This window comes from Cavia porcellus, unplaced genomic scaffold (genome assembly GCF_034190915.1).
Source record: "Cavia porcellus strain 051 isolate PalLab524CR breed Dunkin Hartley unplaced genomic scaffold, mCavPor4.1 scaffold_12, whole genome shotgun sequence".
Taxonomy (NCBI): domain Eukaryota; kingdom Metazoa; phylum Chordata; class Mammalia; order Rodentia; family Caviidae; genus Cavia; species Cavia porcellus.
Genome location: NW_026947495.1, coordinates 67,076,958 through 67,098,006, shown reverse-complemented (window position 1 = coordinate 67,098,006; position 21,049 = coordinate 67,076,958). Strand labels below are relative to the sequence as shown.

Genomic DNA, 21,049 nt, shown 5'->3' with positions numbered 1-21,049 from the left:
AAAATTTATTCACAAGATTCACTTGCTGTCTTCTTAGCCATTATTCTTTTTAAAAAATCTTGGCTTTAACAAATTTCTTCTTTGCATTGGAGAGGTTTATAAACATGAGCTAAGAATTTTTAACCCACTTGAAATGAATGAATTCTTCAGCAGTAGTTCACATATTTTTCAAATGTATTTTTCATAAATTGAAAGTACACTTAAAACTGTTAACAACTTCTGGAGCTTGGAATATACATTTCAGTTTCTTTAGCAATGAGTGAACGCCACCAAGCAGTGGGAGAGAACTTCAGTTCTGAAAGCAACAAGGTCCTAAGCCCATCTTAACAATTAATTTTCATCTGTTATCACAAAATAATGTTCTTATTTCATTCCCCGGCTCTCTTACACTCCTATGCTTCAGATGACTTCTGGTTTGATTCAGCTCATCATCGTTTTAGTTCTAGATACGAATCTACAGTAAAAGGTGCAAACTAAGGATAGTTTGAAGCAATCCCATAATGATTTCATGTAGTTATGGTTCAGCATGTATAGATACAAAATGACATCAATTGAATCTATTCTGCCTTAAAGCCCTAGTTGTATCTGTAAGGTTGCAAATACAGTATTTTAACACCACTATCAAAGTCATTTTGAAATCAATTCTTTCCCTCAGGGTGAAATATACGTTTTGTACAGTTTTTATCAGGCTGCACAAGAGAGAATACATGCATACAAAAATATACTTTTGGACTCAAGAAAGGCAGATTCAGGAGAATTAAAGAAAGATCAAAGAAGCACTATGTTGATAATCAAAAGGTGAACAATGGAACGCAGAGAACGAGGGTGAAAGAGAAGAATCTATGAAAGCAATTTCTCTTACAAACCACAGAATTCAACTGACAATGATTTACTCAAAACAATATTAACACTTGGCAGGAGCCACTTTAGGATGAAACCACAGTTTCAAAAGACGTGTTTAGAAGTCTGCCCCTCTCCCCACGAGGAAGGAGCTTGGTGGTGAAGTACTCGCTTAGCATGCAGGAGGCATGGGTTCAAACCCTGATACCACCAAAACCTAATACCCCTCCGCAGCGACTCCGCAGGCCTTTATTCCTGGACAAGATCTCTCAAGTGAATGGTGATGAAGCTAAAGGGGAGACCTGTATCCACATGGCACCTGTTCAGCATTCACGGCAAACATGGATCTCTTCTTCCAAACACATCCAGTGTAGGAGCTGAATTTTACTGACCTGAATTAGACCAAAAGCCCTGCTCTGAGCTAAACTGGGATGAAGGAATATACCTAGACAGCCAGGTCACTAGCTCATTTCTAGATCTGGAGAGGAACAGAGTTATTCCTACCTAAATTACACAGACTGAAAGTGGAGAAAAGATTATAACTCAAAAGAAAAACCTATGCAGTACAGACAGGAATATGTGCACACACACACACACACACCACCACCACCACCACCACCACCAGCACCACCGCCACCACCACCTACGTAACAGCAAGCACACACACGTGCATACCTTACATCATCCAGCACTGTTGATAGAGTCCGTATAGAGGACTATTTCAGAAAAGGTTTGATAAGTGACTGTTTAATAAAGGTATGGTCAGGGAAAAGACCCAAAGAACAGAAACAAAACAAGACAACAAGTATTAGAATCTGGACAAATGGAATATTTTTTAAAATGTTCACCTTGGAGAAAACAATCACTTTTTATGAAGAGGCAGAACCAGCTGGAGGTAATGTGTCAGGCAGGAAGCAAGAGGGTCAAACACTGCAGCTTCTCTTCCTCCCTCCCTCTTATTTCCACTGGGAATCGCCACTCACCAGGTGCAGCAGGGATACAGAGGCAGGGCAGCGCTCAGAGAATGGTAAAGAGGGAGGAGGAGAAGAGGAGGAGGAGCAGGAGGACAAGGAGGAGAAGAAGGAAAGAGTATATCTGCTGCACCAAACAAGATATCCAGCACACAACCATTGCAAAAAGGTAGTTTATCAAAAAGGTGGTTTATAACAGTATTCACTGTAAATGTATGGCAAAACCAATTCTGTCACCATAAATGTCCACTTATCATTATAGCCACATTTCTTGATAGAAGAAGTAACCTACCCTCTTGTTTCTCATAGTCCATTCACTCCACAATAATAAGTTGGCTTTTGCTCCAAAGGCTTTATTTCTTTTCCAAGATCAGTAGCAGCAATAATACCTAAAACATGTTAGAAATGCAAATCAACCAGCCCTAACCAAGAGCTATTTGATCAAAAACTCTCAGAAGCTGGAATACAGTAATCTGTGGCTTTGCAACCTATGCAGGTGGTTCTGAAGCATGGCACTAGAGAAACTGCCGATTCTAAGCACTCCACCGGAGAGCCACCAAACTATACTCTTGGAAGTTTTCTGGGCTTATGTTTACTGACCTTTACTTTGACTTTATTTATGTGGCATTTCACAACGTCATATCTTCTGCAGGAAAAATCCTTTCTGTCCTCTCATATACCTGTATTAAATCATAAAACAGTACTACCCATCCTCTGGTACACATTGGGAAGAAAAACCACAGCATTCTGCCTTTTCATAAAAAGTGATTGTTTTCTCCACTGACCATATCCCATACCTTCCTAATACTGATAAGCATTTGATTGACAATAAGCAGAGTAAATGAAATAAAGTCATGTTGCATTGTGAACTTGTTTTGTTTTGTTTTGTTTTAGGTTGCTCGCTTACAAGCTTTAGGGCACTAAGGGAAAATGAAGCCAAGGGTTTTCCAACCATTGTGTCTGCTGTTAAAATATAACTCAGGAAGAAAATAAGAAGGAGCCCATTTGGGCCTCAAGTCTAAGACAAACCTTCCAATTTGCTTTTATCAGTAGCACTGCTATTTCAATCTTTGTCTGACTCTTAAGCATATTTTTCCATTTAAAATCTGTAGTGGTTGTTTGTGTCAATTTGCGACATTTAGAAGCTTAACTAAATGGGCTTAGTAACTCTATACTCTAGGTGTAGACGACCCACCCTAGGGTGGCTCACTGCCTGGATGATGTAACAGGAACAGAGGAGCTCGCTTCAGCAGCACATATACCAAAAGGGAAGGACAGGTGAGGTTCCATCCTTCAGAGAAGCGCCAGTCTTCGCCTTCAACTTAGACTTAGTCTCCTGGCTGCCAGCATGTGCTCTTCAGCTTCTGCCCTCCAGCGTAGCCCTTTCAGCCTTCCTTCGCAGACCCATCGGCCTCCTGGTGTGGACTCCCACAGGGACACTGCAGTGAACTCCAGGCCTTGGATTGAATCCTTTGACCTCCAGCATGCAGACATCCTCTGTACACTTCCTCATCTGACTCTGTGGCTGACCGTAGGAAGCCAATCTTGTAACTTCTTATACATTTGTATATCTTGTTATATCTGTTTCTCTGGTAAAATGCTGGCTAATACAGAATCCAATGAAACTAAGGAAAGAATGTAGTTACTTATCCTAAATCCCCAACACAGGGTGCATTGGTTTCAAATCTACATGCAGATGAGACCCAAGACTTAGCAACGGAAGATCAAAATGCGTTATGGACAGGTTGAATTTGCTAAGATAGCTAAAATTAATAGCCATAGCCCAGTAGTGGCTTTGTGGATCTTTGAACTTCTAAGTTAGCAGAAATTGGTATTATTGATGAATTCTACGTAAGTGGGGGAAGTAAAAACAAGCTCAGGACATGGAATCAAAAACTTTAATCTGGTGAGCAAGTAGCGAGTTGGAGCTTTCAGCAAGACATTAACCAGTGCTCTTGTGCACTGAGCTATAGTGCATTTAACCAGAGGAGCTGTTCATCTTAGCAGTCATTACGGGCACTTTGGAATGATCAGATAAAAGAAGAAATATGATCCTAGTGTAACTATGATGCTCTGTCCTGAGGTTAGAGAGGTTTAAGTTAAAGAAGCTTTGAGACACTACCCCATCTCCTAGAACTCAGTCCTATACAGAGTAAGTCATTTGCTAAAACCAGGACATTTTTCCATCAGACTGAACAAAAGTTGATGCACGCACTGTTGGGAGGCATCTTGGTTCACTATAGGAAACACCAGTTGGAGTCAAGTAGCTCCTTATCTGTGCAAGTTCAAGCTTTGGGACTCCTGAACATTGTAGAAAAATTCTAAAGGACGTGTACGTGTTTCCACTCTTGTTTTATGTCTTGCTGATGCTAAATGATCAATAACTGGGGAAAAAAGATAAAATCCTACTAAAAGAGGAAGATCAGTGGTAGAGACAAAACCACCAAAATCATAAAGATAAGGGTGAGGTGTGCAGCTCAGTGGCAGAAACTTGTTCAACACATCCAAGGCCTTGGATTAATCCCCACTATTGGGGGGGAAAAGAAAAACAGAACAAAGCAGACCTAGTAATAAGGAAGATAAGAATGAAAAACGTGTAAAAGTTTAAGTAGCACATTTCATGGATTCCTTCTTTCCATTGTATTTCTGCTCTTGTAGCCTTGAAAACCTAGGACTTGGGGAGGTGAAAACTGACTGCTCTCATGAAGAAGCAAAACCAAAACTCAACCTATCACTGTCTCTCTGTCCCTCACTGTCTCTCTGCTTTTGTCTCTGTCTGTCTCTCCTCCTTTCCTTTATTGCCCTGCCCTCACTCCTCTCCTCTTTTCTTCTGGGACCACTAATACATGATCCTTGACTAACATCTGCAGTGAAGGCCAATGTAGGTTACACTTTAAACCATGATTATAATATTTCCTGTGATTGCTATTATTGTCTTCTCCAATCTTATTGCTCCAAAATGAAAAAAAAAAAAAAAAAAAAAAGACAAGGTAAATAAGGTGTTGGTGACAACTTGCTTGCTCTTCGGAAAAGTTAAGTTGATAAAAGTCTTTTTGCAAGCTCCCTCTTTTAAAATACCCCATCTTCCTGTGGTAACTATGATCCCGTTCTCACCCAGTATTTACTCAAATCCTTCCTAGTATCCTTTATTAACTGCAGTCCTGCCATAGTCCATCCATCTTTTCATTGGGTTACTCTCCATCAGATATTTGGCCTTTTAAAATACTTTTCTAAGCCGGATGTGGTGGCTCACACCTGAAATCCCAGTACTTGGAAGGCTGAGTTGGGAGGATCTTTGCTAGTTTGAGACCAGCCTGGGCTACAAAGTGAGCTCAAGGCCAGCCTGAACTGCATATCAAGACCCTGTATCAAAAAAGACCAAAAAAAAAATCTTTTCTAAAACATAAGTGGAGACATAACTCTTCAATGTAAATTCTTTTAATAGATTTCATTAGTTTTCAGCAATAATTTTGAACTATTTAGATTAAAATATGAAGCCCTTCATCATCTGGTCCCCTTTGATCTCCTCTAAATACATAGGAGGGAAATGACTGAGTATACATATCTTAAATATTACTTCAATAGCAATGTGGATGAAAACAATAGGTAAATGGGGAAATACTTGTTGAATGAATTAAAGACACAAAAAAATGAGAATACTGGATCTTGACTGTTAAAAACTGTATTGAAGAACAGAAAGGGGAAGAGCAACTCAAGAAATAACAATAATATCTATCCGAAGATGGCGGATAGATAATAGCAGGGCACAGAGGCTCCCTGAGATAGTCAACTTAGAATTCAACATAATACGGCATGGGGAGTCCCAAACAGAGGGAGATGAATTATCTCATCCCAAGAATAAACTAAGGTAAGAAGAACCAATCAAACATACAGTCCTGGTGCTACTATTGGAACAGCTAAAGGCTCAGTGCTCCTGCTGTAGCACCCGAGCTGTCTGAAATCCCTCTGCTTTGACTCAGTGGAAACACAGTCACACTGAGATTAGGGGTCTGCAAGCCAAAGGGAGAGCTGAGCTAGCAGGGAACCTGCATCGACCTGTGGTGAGTGACGGGAGTAAAACCATCCCTCAGAAAAAGGGGCTCCAACAGATGACATTCTGGACCCAGGCAGGACTGGCAAAAACAAGGGGCAGCAGTGATTTCAGTCAGTTGTTCCCTTCCCAAATGGGATTGGTGGAGTAAGCTTGGCCTGGGTCACGCAACCTGGCTGAGACCGAATAGGTTATCCGAAATCAGTTCCTTATGGTGGCAGCACACACTCACGCAGACAAAATATCAGAAGTTTGACTAACCCAGAGGGGAGGCAAAGCACAGTAATACAGTGCAGGCCTCAGCAGCTTGACTGATCTGGAGGGGAGGGGCCAGCACAAGCTGCCCCTGTTTGCAACTCACTAGCACAGTGCAGAGGGAAGGGTCACCTAGCCAGGGTGCTTCATAAGAATTGTAACCAACAAAGAAAGAAACTGGGGCCTCCTGGAAGAAACCAAAAAGATGGGAAGAGGAAGCTACAAGAAAAAGTCCTGAGGGCCCAACCCTGAAAACATTGACCCAGGACAGGTAAATGCAAAGGAGAATGAGGACAACAAACATTCAATATCAGACATAGCACCAGTGGGCATAAAGAGATATCTTCAGGACCTCATAGATGAGTTTAAAAAGGAAATATTTAGCCAAGTAAAGCAAGATACAAGAAGATTAATAAAAGAGGTGCTAAGCACCCTTCAAGAAGACACAGACAGAAGAATGGAGGAACTCAAAGGAGAGAACTATTTGATGAAGAATATAAAGAAAATACAGAATACATGAAGCAGATTCAAAGAGATTACCAGGAAATTAAAAACTCTATGGACAGATGGGAAAACAGCTTGAAAGAAACTAAGGATAGATTATTCAAACTGGAGAATAGGTTTGCAATGTGGGATTATGAAAGGAAAAACTTTTTAAAATAGCAAGGAAACAAGCATTAACAATAAAAAGGCTAGGAGATAACAAGAGGATCTATAACTTCAGAACAAAGAATGTGAATGAAGAAGCAGGGCTATAAACAAAGGAACTACAAAGGCTATTCACAGAAATAATTAAGGAAAACTTTCCAAACATAGGAAAAGAAAATGATATGCAGATGTATGAGGTATACAGAACTCCAGCCACAGACAACGAAAACAGAACTACAACCAGGCATATAATAATCAAGATCCCAGAAATTCAATATAAGAACAGAATATTAAAAGCTGTTAGAGACAAGAAACAGATAACCTATAAAGGAAGGCCCATCAGAAAAATGGCAGACTTCTCAACACAAACCATCAAGTCAAGAAGAGCCTGGAGTGAAGTATTCCAAGCCCTGAAAGAAAATAATCTCCAGCCCAGATTGATATACCCTACAAAACTGTCTCTAGAGATTAATGGAGAAACAGGATGCCTCCAAGACAAAGAGAAACTTGAAAAATTCGCAACCACATATCCAACTCTACAGAGAATACTGTGGAGCATTTTAGAGAGAGAGAAAAGTACTAGGATTCCAGGAACAGTGGCAGAGAGGCCTCAATGAATGGAGCAGAAAACAGAATGAAGAAGACAAGCAGGCAACTAATGCAAAAAAAGAGCATAACAGAAATGAGGCAGAGAAGGTTGGTTATAATCTCTAATATAGATGGCCTTGATACACTAAATTAAAAAGAAACACACATAGAGTAGATCAGGAGGTAAGTTCTCCCAAGAGGCTATTTTTAGGAAATATAATTAACATGAAAAAGAGTACATAGACTTAAAATCAAATATGAGAAAACAATGCTCTATGTGACAGAGAACCAGAGAGTAATAGGGGCAACTAGACCAGCATTTGTGGATAGGTTGGAAAGACAGGCTTTAATAGGTAAAGGAATACAGTTAGAGATTAAATCCAGGAGAGAAAAGGTTTGGAACCACTTAGGTAAATAGCAGGTTGCCCCTCCCCACACACACTTTAAAACCACAGGTCTTGGTCAGACCCAAAAATGCACAGTGTACCCTGGGGAAGAGAAAGGGGAGGGAGAGTCTTAAAAAAGATGGCAGAAGATATTTTTAATAGTGTATCAGAATTTAAAACCCACATTACTCACACAACTCTGCTTACATAGATTTTATTCTGTTCCAGTTTGTCTACTTGCATTAGATTTGAGGGCACAGACAGCTATCCCAAAAACATCAGGATATAGCACAGTAATCATCTTTAATTTACTATTAATCTGGAGCCCTTTATGACTTATACTGTTTTATCATGACTGATCTTAGTTAAATCTGGTTTGTTTGATTGCTGTTTAGTATCAACAGATTTTTTTTTTGTCTTTTTCCTTTTTATTGGTACAAGGGATCAAACTCATGACTGCCTGCTTGCAAGGCAGGCTCTTATGCCGCTGAGCTAAATCCCCAGCCCCTAGATTTTTTCAAAACTGATATGATTGATAATATCAAGTCTGAGAGTATAGGCAACTACACTGAAGATGACAAGATTTACTACAATTTGGTTTGATTTACTACATTCTGGTTTGATTATTGCCTGTTTTTGAAGTTCTATACTATATACAAAGTTGTGTTTTTATTAATACTGTTACGTACTGATATATTCAATTATACTATGCCTGATGATATAGCTAAATCTATTGAAGATTACAAGAGACAACACAGGAACTATGGTAGAACTCCTTGTACAACGGTTTTATATGTCTTGTTTATTTTATGTGTTTGTAGGAATATGTTTTGTTTTGTCTTGCTTTGTTTTGTTTCTCCCTCTAACATAGAAAGGATAGAAATACATGTTAAGACTCATGCATGTATAGAACCTATAAACAGTTTATGAGAACGATCTTATGACATATGATGAAACAAACAAATACTTTGAAGAAAAAGGGACACTAAAGTACTCAGTGCTGATCCTGGAGTGTCTTATTGTGAAACCCGGCAATAGTATTATTCTTTATTCAGAGTGATATTAGCCTGCTTGGGTTTGTTCAATCTCAACACAATTGAAGATATGGATAACTGCATGTATGTTTAAGTGTATAGGATTAATAACCATATTTCTAAGTATTTGTTGGATAGTTGAACAGAACTGTTTGCAGTCTCGCTCTTTGAATTCCCACTTTATATGTTCCACTTTTGAATTTTGAACAACTATTTGTAGGAGGACAGTACGTAAACATAAGCTAGTATTTTCTTCCTGTTTATTTTTTCTTTGAATGTATGTATTATTTCTACCTATTTTCTGTTTTTAGTCTTTCTTTAAATAAAATTTTAAAAAAGAAATAACAAAGAAGTAAAATCTACAGCAAAGGTGACGAATTAAGTGAGACTAGAGACTAAAGGCAGGGTAATATCTGGAATTTTTTTTTTTTTTTGGTCTAACTAGTTGTATCATTTTTCAAGAGAGAAACATCATAAGGAAAAACATTTTAAAGGAAAATTCATGAGGTCAGTTTTTTAAATGCTGATTTTAAGTTTCCAATCACAAAATGAACTTTTTTCTCTGCCATTTAAGTTTGCATACTTGAACACAGAAAAGTATTTGATGCGTTCAACGTATTTTTCATACCAATCTGACTGGCTTCCCTGAATGAATTTCCCCTCTTGTGTTACTAACATTTTTTTCATTCTTTGAAACTCATTTTAAGCATCCTTTTCTGAGGAATTCGCCATCACTTCTCTCAATCCATAGTCACCTAAATCATGCATTTATGCATTTATGTACCCATCGATCCACCCATCATTTAATCAACTGAACACATATTTAGTAAGTGTATGCTATTATGTACTAGGTACTGTCTCTGCTCTGTCCTCCCTTCCCCCAAAATAATATTTAGCACATTATACTGTAGCAATTGATTTATGACTCCTCCATAGTCTATAAGCAACCTTTGAGCATAAGTATACTGTCTTATTTAGTTTTGCTTTCCTAGAACCTAGCCCATTGTCAAGCACAAAAATGTTTATAGGGGTTGCTTAGAAAATAGTTGTGAAGGAATGAATCAAGGAACCTACTGATGAATGTAACAGTTCAAAACAGCAGCCAGCAACAGTCCCTTTGAGAAATTAATCCTTATGTATTCTGCTCCTTAGACAAGAAAATACACAAAGTATAACACCAAATGTCATAACCCAAATTGCATCAAACCAAAGGATGTAGATATGAGTTAAACTAATATGCTAACAACTCTTATAAAAACCAGAAGTTAGTTGTGGTAGGGCATCTCTTAGGGCAGCTTCATGAACACTGAACAGTTACAAGGAGTGACTTTTATGTGTCATTAAAAGTGAATTTCTCTGAGCTAGGATTGGATTATAAAGGAGTAGAACTCAATAAGTGTTCCTAATATTATCATTAGTTGGTCTTTAATGAATTGTAAATAAATCTGCCATTATCTTAAAGTATGTTATAATTTTATTATAATTAAACTTTCATTACTTTCTTTGGCTACTAAATGTTACTGTAGCCTAACAATTCTTACAGCACTACTGTTTCAAAATCAAACTACAATTATCTCCATATATTCTAGATGTAAACAAGTGAACACAAAAATTATCACTTCATTTTATTTCCACTCTCAAGTTGTCAAAATTTCTCTAACAAGTTCAAGATCTATTTGTTATTAATGATTTCTAAATTTGTTTTAACTAACTTCTAACAGATATGGTACCAAGTTTAATCCTTGGTTTACTAGCACATATACTAAGTATTAAAATATGATGTATTCATATATATAGCTATTAAAGAAAATATTCAAATAATACATATATTTGAGGGAAAATGGCAAACTCATAGTATTATAAAAATAATAATATTTTTAAGTATAAGAGTATAAGATTGAATTAGATTATGCATTTTTTTTCTCATTACTGGGACAAAATATCAAATGCTCAAAATGAAAGAAAGGTTTATTTAGCTCACTGTTTGTGGAGATTTCAGGTCATAATCAGTTGGCTCCAAGGAAGGGTGACATGAAACAGGAGAAACACTTCAAGACAGCATCCAGCAAGACCAGCCAAAACAAAAAGAGGGAGAACAAGCTTCTTCTCCTCCCTTGTATTATAAACAGGCTACCCCCAAGCCCCCCAAGGTGGGTGTAGCACTCACACTACTTCTGTGCCCTCCTCTTGCACAGGCTGAGGATATTTACAGAGTAAGGATCCTGGCTCCCTGCTGAATCTCTTCGTTAAATTTCAAAACTTCTCAAGTTGACACAATGCACCAACCATAACAATATGCAAGTCAATAAAAATATTAAAATATGATAAAAGATCACAGGATTTTCCAGGGGACCTTGGAATGAGAGGGACTTGGAGGACTAATGATAAATTTTAAAAAATATAGAATATTCCTAATTATAGTGGGAGGTACTGACATAGTTGATTAGGCAGATATAATAACTATTGTTAATCAAGAAAACAAAAGCAATGAGAAAAAAATTATCAAAACAATAGTTGAAGTTGATCATAAAGATTTTGAATTGGATGTTAGAAAGAAATACTAAAATGACAGTAAATATTCATGCAGTACCTAGAGATGTGATAGGAATTCATGAAGAAAACAATGACATATAAAAAACACATATAAGAGCATTTTATATTGCATAGGATGCAAGATATGGTGTAGAACTCACAGATTTTAAAGAAGTCAGTGGATTACATAAAACAGAATCAATCAAAAACAGCAAAGAAATGTGGACAAAATGACAATGGACATGTGAGATTCATTCTGGATCCAGAATGAGAAGCCATTGAACTCTTGGGTGACACTGTGTGTACTCAGCTTAGTCTGGCACATAGTTGTTATGGAGCACATCCCTCTAATGCTTGGAGTTAAAAGACTAAGAACTAGGTGACCCTTATTTTGTTTTCCCTGTGATACCTCTCAGTAGAGGCTAAAGCTAAAATATATTCACTCTTCAAAACAGCCTACTCCAAACCACATAGGCTGCAGGTGATGATTTGTTCCATGGATACCTCTGGTAACTGTCCTCTTTACAAAGCATGAGCACTTCTCATGGCTAAAGGGGACCCTCCATCAACCTCCAAATATGAACCATCTTGCTTTATCAACTGTTCCCATTGCTTTCAGGAAAAAGAAAGGGTGCATTAATCAAATAGGCCAGGAGGTTGTAACAAAGCCAAAGTGAATCAAGTATATTTGTCTTTTCCTCACCAAGTCTTTTTTATTTGATTCTGCAAAGACAGAATCCTTTTTTCAGTTGCTCAGAAAGCCAAGAAATATTGGTCTTAGACACCACTATTTAAACTCACGGTCAGTGAGCACCTCACTGGAGGGATGGAGGACACAATGGATATGGCGATTTCATTCTGTGCCAGTTGGAAAATCTAAAACTGTTTCCTAAAACTCCTCTGTAGTTTCCCCACTAGAAGTAACCAAAAACCAAAAGAAATTAAGGAAAAAATGCAAGTAGAGCTTTTGCAAATGGCCAGGGAGGCAATAATTGGAGAGATCAGGGAGGGATGAGAAGGGAAAGGAAGAAAAATAATTAAAATATGTACATGTGCAAGCTTCCCACAAGGCATGTGATCATTATATATACTAACGGTGTACTAGTAAGAAAAAATATTTTAAAATTGGTAAGAAAAAGAGATGATCACAAAATCTGGGAGGCAGAGGTGAAATACCATTATTACTCTCTGGAAATCAGCAAGGCTACACTTAGTAAGAGACATATTCAGACCCACCAGCAGACCTTACCCTGTGTTTAATCTTTCCACATGGAAAGATAAATACATAAGAGAAAATGATTCCAGCTACCATGTCCAGCTCTTTTCCTGACCACTAGCCTCTCTAATCAACAGGACTGCACAGTCCACCACAGACACAGAAGCACACTCCTCGTATAGACCTCTGCACAAGTTCTCTGTTACAGTCACACACTGGCAAGGGGACAAACCTGCCTTCACATCTTCACATGTTCACTCACAACCACCAATTTGTTCACTTGTACCATGGCTTCAGAAGTACCAGAAAGTGCCTTTTCCTTGATCCTCAAATTCTCCTTTTATACTCATATTTCTCCAACATCTCCTGCAATTGTATAAATTCTCACTGAACAACAAATTCTTTGATCCATAATTGTCAGAGTGGTTCTGTCTTCTTACTACTGCTAGGTGCTACAATTATTGGTCCCAAGAATCTTTCTGGGGCAGTTTAAGGATGAGAAGAATGAATTACCTCTCTTACTAAATAGTTTCAAAAGCATGAACAACTTTTCTGCATGGGGTCAAAGGAACTCTGGTATTCTGCAACATAAAATGACAAAAAGAAAAACTGCTTAAATTATCACCTGCATTCAAAATCTTACAGAAGGCTACATTTGGGTGGTCAAGGATTTTTTTATAGAAAAAATAAAAAGTTTTTACATCAAATAAAAGTTTTAAGTCAAGTAAAAATATAATGTGCTGGATTTTGTGCAAAGTACATTAGAAAATCTGGAAAAAGAAAATGATGGACTCAGGAGGTTAATTAAATTCCCATTTCAAGGACTAGTCAGCAAACAGAAAATTTCTCTTATCTGTTCCCAAAATCCCCTTATTTTCCTAGCAGTAGGTCAAAATTTCTGAAAATAAAAACTAAACTCTGAATTATAACCTCAGTTGAATTTCCAACATCATGGTAAGTGTATTAATTGGAAAAAATATGAGAGGCAAATTCCTATAAAGTACAAGACACTGGTTCCCTACATGGTTCTGATCATCTTTGCCAGCAAAAGGAGCACTCTCCCCTTGTGAAGTATGGAAATACACTTCCCTGAGATGATAACTTAGTGGGGATATTTCTACTCAAGACTACGCCCACCATCTGTCTTGCTTCTAGACTGACAAACAGGTGTAAGTCCTGGCAAACCCTACGTAGTCAGGTTCAGAATAAGTACCAAACCCACCCAAAGATTTGCAAAATTCTTTTTGCCATTTTTATCAACAGAAACACAATTAAAATGCATAAAGATTATACATGTTAGCTATGGTAAAAGAGACCTTATATTTTATTGGGCTGATATGACAAAGCACAAAAGAAGATCAAGCTCCTGAAAAGAAGGTGATAAAGACTACTGTAGCTAGTAGAAAACCCAACGTGATAATTGAAGTAGCTTGACTAACAGACATCCTGGTCACTTGACAATATACTGTATACATAAGGTAAGGAAAATTTGAGATCTTATCTGATTTGTATATATGGACAATATCTAGGAACTGAGAAGAAGTATCTAGTTTGAACCATATAAAAGAGACACAGTGTTGGAGCCAATTCAGAATTGATTTGGATTTCAAGAAAGGGGGGCTCAGTCTACTGAGGAAGGTCTCTAATACATAGTAATACATAGCTATATCATACATATTTTTTCATATTAGCCCCTCTGAAGAAGAAAGCAATAGGATTTTGAGAGTTTTGTTGGACACTAGCTCTCAACTAACACAACTGGAGATGCGAAAAAAAAAAAAAAAAAGAAAAGAAAGAAGAAAAAAAACACCAGCAGCAACAGCAAAAATCCACTAAAAAACAAAAACTGGACTACTGGTTTATCATAAATTAAGTTCATGGAGATAAGGTAATTTATAAAGTTTTGATCAATGTCTATCTTACCACAGTATCCCTGAAATCAATCCTTGACTATATCCCCACTTCTAGAATGTTATTATTAGTAGACATAGAATAAATACTTGGCAGAATTTCTACATAATTTAGCTGAATTATAGAATTATAATTATATATAATTATAGAATTATAGGGCTATTATTGTGAAGAAGTCCATCTAGAACCAGCTCTACCAACCAAACTAATAAAGAATAAAGCCACTTTTTCACTTCTGTGCAGATTTTAGGCATAAATAAGTGCTAACATCAAGGTCTTGAAGGACACAGAGTGGGTGGTTACTAGCTTTCTATTCACTTTCTTATTTGGCCTTTCCAAAGAACAGATCTTAGTAAATAACAATGTATTTTAATAAACTTAAACCAGTGAGAAGTCCTACTACAACATCAGTTCATTAAGTGGAGGTCTTATATGATCAAGTCTTTCTTAAAGCAAACTGATACATTCTCTGGTTCTTGATGCAACTACTGATCCTATGAATGCTTTCTCTCAAACCACTACCAAACTTTTACTTCAAGGGTTTATCAACTCTGCCCTTAGGTACTAATTTACAGACACATCACTTGAGGATCTCTCCATTGCACAAGACAACACAATAGTCCACATTGATATCATACTGGTTAGATCTAGTGAACAGGAAGTAGCAGCTACCTTAAATGTTTGGGTTAGATATATATACAAAAAAGTGTTCAGAAAAATTCTAAAGTCCAGGTAGTTCAGATCATGTCATTATATCCCTGCTAAGGGGCTCAATGAATGCTGAATTTGACTGGTGAAGAAAAGGCCTATGCTTTATGAATCGTTGAATGCCAAAGGCAACATAAACCTCATTTGGGTATGGTGCTATGGGATACCTAATTAGAGAGATACCCAACAGACTTCTAGCTCTGACTGGAGCCCAAAGAAGAGAAGGATGTGCAAAAGATCCAGACTTCAGTGTAAATTGTTCTGCCACTTAGATCACATAATCCATGCAGACCTAATGATCTGAGACGTGTTGGTAGTAATTTATTATTTTTATAACAAAGACAGTATAAAATCAATTAAGAAGGAAAAGAAATGGTGCATAACTTGATGATTAAGAATTTAAGCTACCCGACTGTTTGCAGATGCCTACTCTCTTTTTGAGAAATAGCTCCTAAATTCTGTTGGGTCCTAGCAGAAAACAAGTACCACCAACAGGCCAGTAAATTATCTTTAAAGTTACATTGACTGCCAGGCATGTTCGTGCAGGCCAGTAATCTCAGAACTCAGGAGGTAGGTCTAGGCAGGGGAGCACCACCTGGACTACATAGTGAGTTCAAGGCCACCCTGAACTACACAGTGAGACACTGTCTCAAACAAAGAAATAAAATAAAATGAAAACAGCATTGACTGTGAATAGCTGATTATTGATTTATCCAGTAAGCCATAAAATGTAGAATAGACCGGAGCTCTCTATCATTAAGTGGAAAAGGTATACACAGGATCGGCAATTCCTAAAAGCACTAGTAAAACACACAAACCAGTACTTCTGCTTCCTCTGGCTTCTATTTCTGCTGTTTCCTCTACTTGATCAGCCCACAGTTACAAGAATTCATTTAATCAGATGAGAAAAGGAAAAAAAAAAAAAACCCTTGGTGACTGGGTTACATGCTGCTCCATAGAGGAGGCTGCCACCCCTGGTGGTGGTTTCTCTGCAATTCCACTCAAGGGTGGCCCTGCACAGAGTCGAAGGTGGATATCCTTTTCTCGAGCATAACTCTATGCAGAACCCCTATTTTATGTTTTCCTAGAATGACAGAGAAACAGAGGACGGATCTATGCTGATTCATAGGCCAGGGCTGACCATTTGTTAGACAGTCAGGGACCTAGAAGGAACATGATTGGATTTGTTGAAAAAAAACCCTATAGGGCAGGAGCACATTCCCCGACTTCTAAAATGGCAAATGTGAAGACATTTGTGTTTACCAAAGTAAAAAACAAAGTTCTAGCAGAAGAGATCTCAGTGAACAATTTGGTGGACGTGATTACTCCATCTATGAATGTGAGTCAACCTCTTCCTCCAGCCACTCATGACTCTGTCCCACCAACTATGAACAAAGAGGCTACAGTTGTCAAGATCAAAACACCTGCACTCAGCAGCATAGACCTCTGCTCATAATGCCACTTTGTCCTCAAGAACTGCTGATTACTCCCTGAGAATGACAAAGGCTACACCAAGCTCTGAGACTCTGTACTGCGGGGACCAGCCACTTCGTGGCAATTTGATTTCATTCATGTAAAGGACAGCAATACTTTTCTAACTTGAGAAGATAATTTTTCTGGATACAGATTTGCCTTTCTGGCTTATAAGGCTTCATTCAAAATTAATAGATATAGACCTACAGATTACCTCCTCCACAAACTAATCTATCACATAGTATTGCTTCCAAACAAGAAACTTATTTGACTATTTGACAGCAAGTGCACACCCATAATAGGTGTTTGCTTATTAAATTCATTGATCTTTTTTGTTTGGTTGGTTTTTGTTTGTTTGTTTGTTTGAGCTCAAACTGGCCTTGAACTTACTTATGCAGCCTAAATTGGCCTCAAACTCAGTCAATTTTCCTACTTCAGCCTCCCAAGGGCTGGGATTACAGACATGTATCATCACATCCAGCAAATTTATGAATGTTACCACATTTCCAGAAAGGAGTGGAATGTCATTTTAAAGATTCGGATACAGCACCAGCTGGATGACCACATTTTTAGAGTGGGTAATATTCTTCAAGGTGAAACACATGTTCTGATTCAAGGACTGCTATGGTCAGTACATTGTGTCAAGTTGAGAAGTTTAAAAGTTTTAACTAAGAGACTCAGCAGGGAGACTCAGCAAGATCCTTACTTTGTAAATAGCCTCATTCTGTGCAAGAGAAGGGCATAGAGATTTTATGAGTGTTATATCTGCCCTAGGGGGTGGGGAGGGAGTAGGGGGATGGCTTACATACAATAAAAGAGAGGAAAAGAGACTTGCTGGTCCCCTCTTTTTGCTCTTATTGCTTTGCTGACTGCTGCCTTGAAGTGTTCACTGGGGCCATGTCACCCTGCCTTGGAGCCAATTGACTATGGACAGAAACCTCCACAAATAGTGAGCTAAATAAACCTTTCCTTCCTGCATTTGGACAAGGACCAATAAATGAGTTATGACCAAACAATACAACGAATGTTTAAATAAAAAATATTACTATAAAAGAAATATTGCCATCAATTCCCCTCAAAAGCCCCATTTCTCCTGCTTCAAGCACACCTGCCCCAGAGTTCTTGCCACTTTTTGAAGTCCCAAAGTGCTCTTTCATCAGTACACTTACGGATATGATCAAAATTATGGTGAAAGTTGCTGCTAAGTGATATTCAACAGAAAGACAGACTTGTAAAAATACTTGTGTCAGACTTGTGTCTTTATCCACCATTTTTCACCAGATCTGACACCATGTGACTTCTGGCTCTTCCCCAAAGTCAAAATGGCCATCAAAGGTAAATATTTTGAATCAGCTCAGGTCATCTAGGCAGCTATGACAGCTCACCATTAACAATGACAAAGAGGATTTCCAGACCAGCTTCAGAAAGTGGCAAAAATAATGGAATACGTGTGTTTGAAGTGAGAGGAAATGCTTTGAAGGAGACTAATGGAAATGCATTTTTTACTGTGCTATTTTCAAAAAATTGAACATTCACCTTATTTTCTGATCACACTGCATATGATGCTGATTTTTCCCTCATAACCAAGATTCTTTAGCTGAAAAAAACAGACATGGAAAATGAATGGTTCCTCTCTCTAATACGCCAAATGATTCACTAGCATAAAAGTTACTTCCTGACCCTACTTCTTTGGGACCTGCCAGCTTGGAGCTCTTTATTTCCAAGGAAAGAATGCCTCTGCAGCAAAGGACACAAACACTGAAAGTGAAACTGCCAGCAGGCCACTCATCATGGCAGTGAGTCAGCAGTCAAGGGAGAAGCTCACTGCCGTGGGTGGAATAATTGACTACCAAGGGAAAACTGGTTGACAGAGTTCTAAGCCCACAAAATTTCCGTTGGTGGTATTAATCTTCTACAATTCCTTTATTCCCTTGAATGCCAATAAGACCTACAAATATGATAAGGCAAGCACATCACTTCATAGAAGACTTGACTGCAGCAGGTGACAGCCTCCTGCAGGGCATGAAGAAATAAGCTGCTATATTGTAAAATAAGGATTTTATGTCTAGATCCTGAGTGGATTCCAGAGAATAAAACCAATCCTCAGCTCTCAATCCTAACCAGCTGACTTCTGCCAACAACCTGCATGAGCCTGTAGAAGGACTTTGAGTGTCAGGCAGATCACTGTCCGAGAACACAACTTGATTTAAAACTTGTCCTACCCTGACCACAAAACCCAGGAAACCCGCCCCTAACCTCCTGGCCCATGGGAAATGTAAGATCGTGTGGTGTTGCAAAATGCACTGTGATAACTTCACATGTAGTAAACTAGCACAGCTATACTGCTTGTAATATCAAGGTAGAGAAGCATATGCCTAAAGAAATTCTTAGGGATCACGTATTCCTACAATAAAAAAATAATGCAACACTAGAAGATCTCAAAACTGAAATTACTAGTGGCACAGATCTTTAGGGAATTCAGGTTTGGGATACCCTTTCAGTTAAGAAATTATGATTGGCAAAGTTGTTTGCAGATGACAAAAGTTCTATGTAATGAATATGAAAAGTAAGTTATAAATTTCTCATTTATGACTCACAAAATTATTTATAGAAATTAAAATTACAACGGTTACAAGTATTTGTTCCTTGTTTGATGTAAATATATGTGTGTGCATTTGTGTAGAAAATACATCTAGGAGAGAAAAAAATTTAAATGATTGGTTAATATAGGTATGAAATAACATAAAATGCTGTTTGCTATATAATATAATGTGTTAATCATCATTACCTGAGATGTCAATTTATAAATTACATGACATAAGAGCAGAACTATGATTCAGCTAGAAAGGAAATAAACATTACTGAAAAATGGATGAAATAACTGTGGGTTTCATATCCTCTTTTGATACTGGGAGTGGGAGGAACTTGCATGTTTCCAGATGCACGGGAATAAATGGATCATGTTAGGTATAATAATGATCTGGCCACTATAAACAAGTGTTATGGGAATGAATGCCAAGCTGATCGAAGCTGGCTGCAGTTGTTCTTTTTTTTTTTATTTATTTAAAGAGAGAAGAAAAAAAAAGAAAGGAATAAAAAAATGCAGTAAAAGGGTACAAATAATACAGTATTTCTAGAAAAAAATATGTACAGTACAAAATCACCAGTTAACATTATCTTCCCATAAACAGTTGTCCATATCACTAAATTAAAGCATATAAAGTGAACATTCATACAGTGAAATTGGAGACAGTTCTGTTCAATGATCCAACAAAAGCTCAGTAATATGGTTTTCCATCCTACACACTCAAACATACCTGTGGTTCTATCTCTTAGTCCACCTTACTTTCCTCTCTTTTTTACAGTAACAATTAGACTTTTGCTTCAGTTGTTCTTTATCAGCTTTTCTAATCTGGAACTATGTTTCCAGGAATCGTGTACTATGTGGTATTCAGGATAAATGGAAAGAGAAATCAATGTAATTTAGCAAGCAGAAGCAGTAGCCATTAACTCTTTGAAGGTCACCCTAGTTAAAAGAAGTGAGCAACACAAAGATCTTCTAGAACCTGTCCCTGAGATTAAGGGCCAGAAACAGGCATGCCGGTAGTCAGCTCATTCTCACTTTCTCACTCTGGGCATCCAGCTAAGTTTCCAAATGCTAACTTCACCGGTGAACAGAAGCTCCTAACCACCACCAGACACAAACACTGCAGCCTTGAGGAGGCTTCTCCTCTCCTTCCAGCTGCACATGTGTGTCTTTACTAATTAATTCCTTGGCAAGCTCCCACCTTTACACCCATTCTGATGTGTTAGAGGAACTGGTTCTTGATTCTGTTCTGCAAATTTCCAACAACTGAACAAGATCTTTTTCTAATATTTTAAATCCTCCTCCACAGTATTCGCAGTGGCTCTGCTTCTCTTACTGAAACCTGACCAAAAGAAGACCATCTTGTCTTCTCAACCACAGAGCAGCAATCCATGTGCCAGGGCAGTCCAAGTGCACGTACCTGCAGGGAAGATTAGAGACAGATGAGCAGTGGTAGTGTTGGCCACTTCCTTTACAAGTTATTTTAAAGAAACGATAATGGTAACCATGTTCTTATCATGTTACAAATTGACAGAAATATAAAAATTGCATCTTCTAAGGGTGAAGGCACTGCTTACAACCCCTTCCCATGGTCCCACATGGGAGGAGCCCTTCTTGTCATGCACAGAGCATAGGACACAAGGCAGGAGTGAGGTCCCATCACACAGGTACCTCGCAGACGTTAGTCTTCCACTCCTCTCGCTGGCCACAGGAGAGTACAATTGAAGGAGAGAAAAGGACACGAAAGACCTCTTAACAAGAGTAGGTTCAACATCCTTGTGAAAAACATAAAAATGACTTGAACAGAGGAATGTGGAGAATGGAAGGGTGGAAAGTATAAGTAGCACAA

General features: G+C 38.0%; 1 long non-coding RNA gene across 1 annotated transcript in view; it reads right to left on the bottom strand.

The window, feature by feature from the left end:
- Window positions 1–1,488: 1,488 nt before the first annotated feature.
- The window catches only part of LOC134478326 (uncharacterized), a 33,109-nt gene continuing 13,548 nt past the window's right edge, over window positions 1,489–21,049 (bottom strand). The window contains exon 4 of the long non-coding RNA XR_010050908.1: window positions 1,489–20,620. This is a non-coding gene — a long non-coding RNA (uncharacterized LOC134478326). The remainder of the gene's footprint in view (window positions 20,621–21,049) is intronic.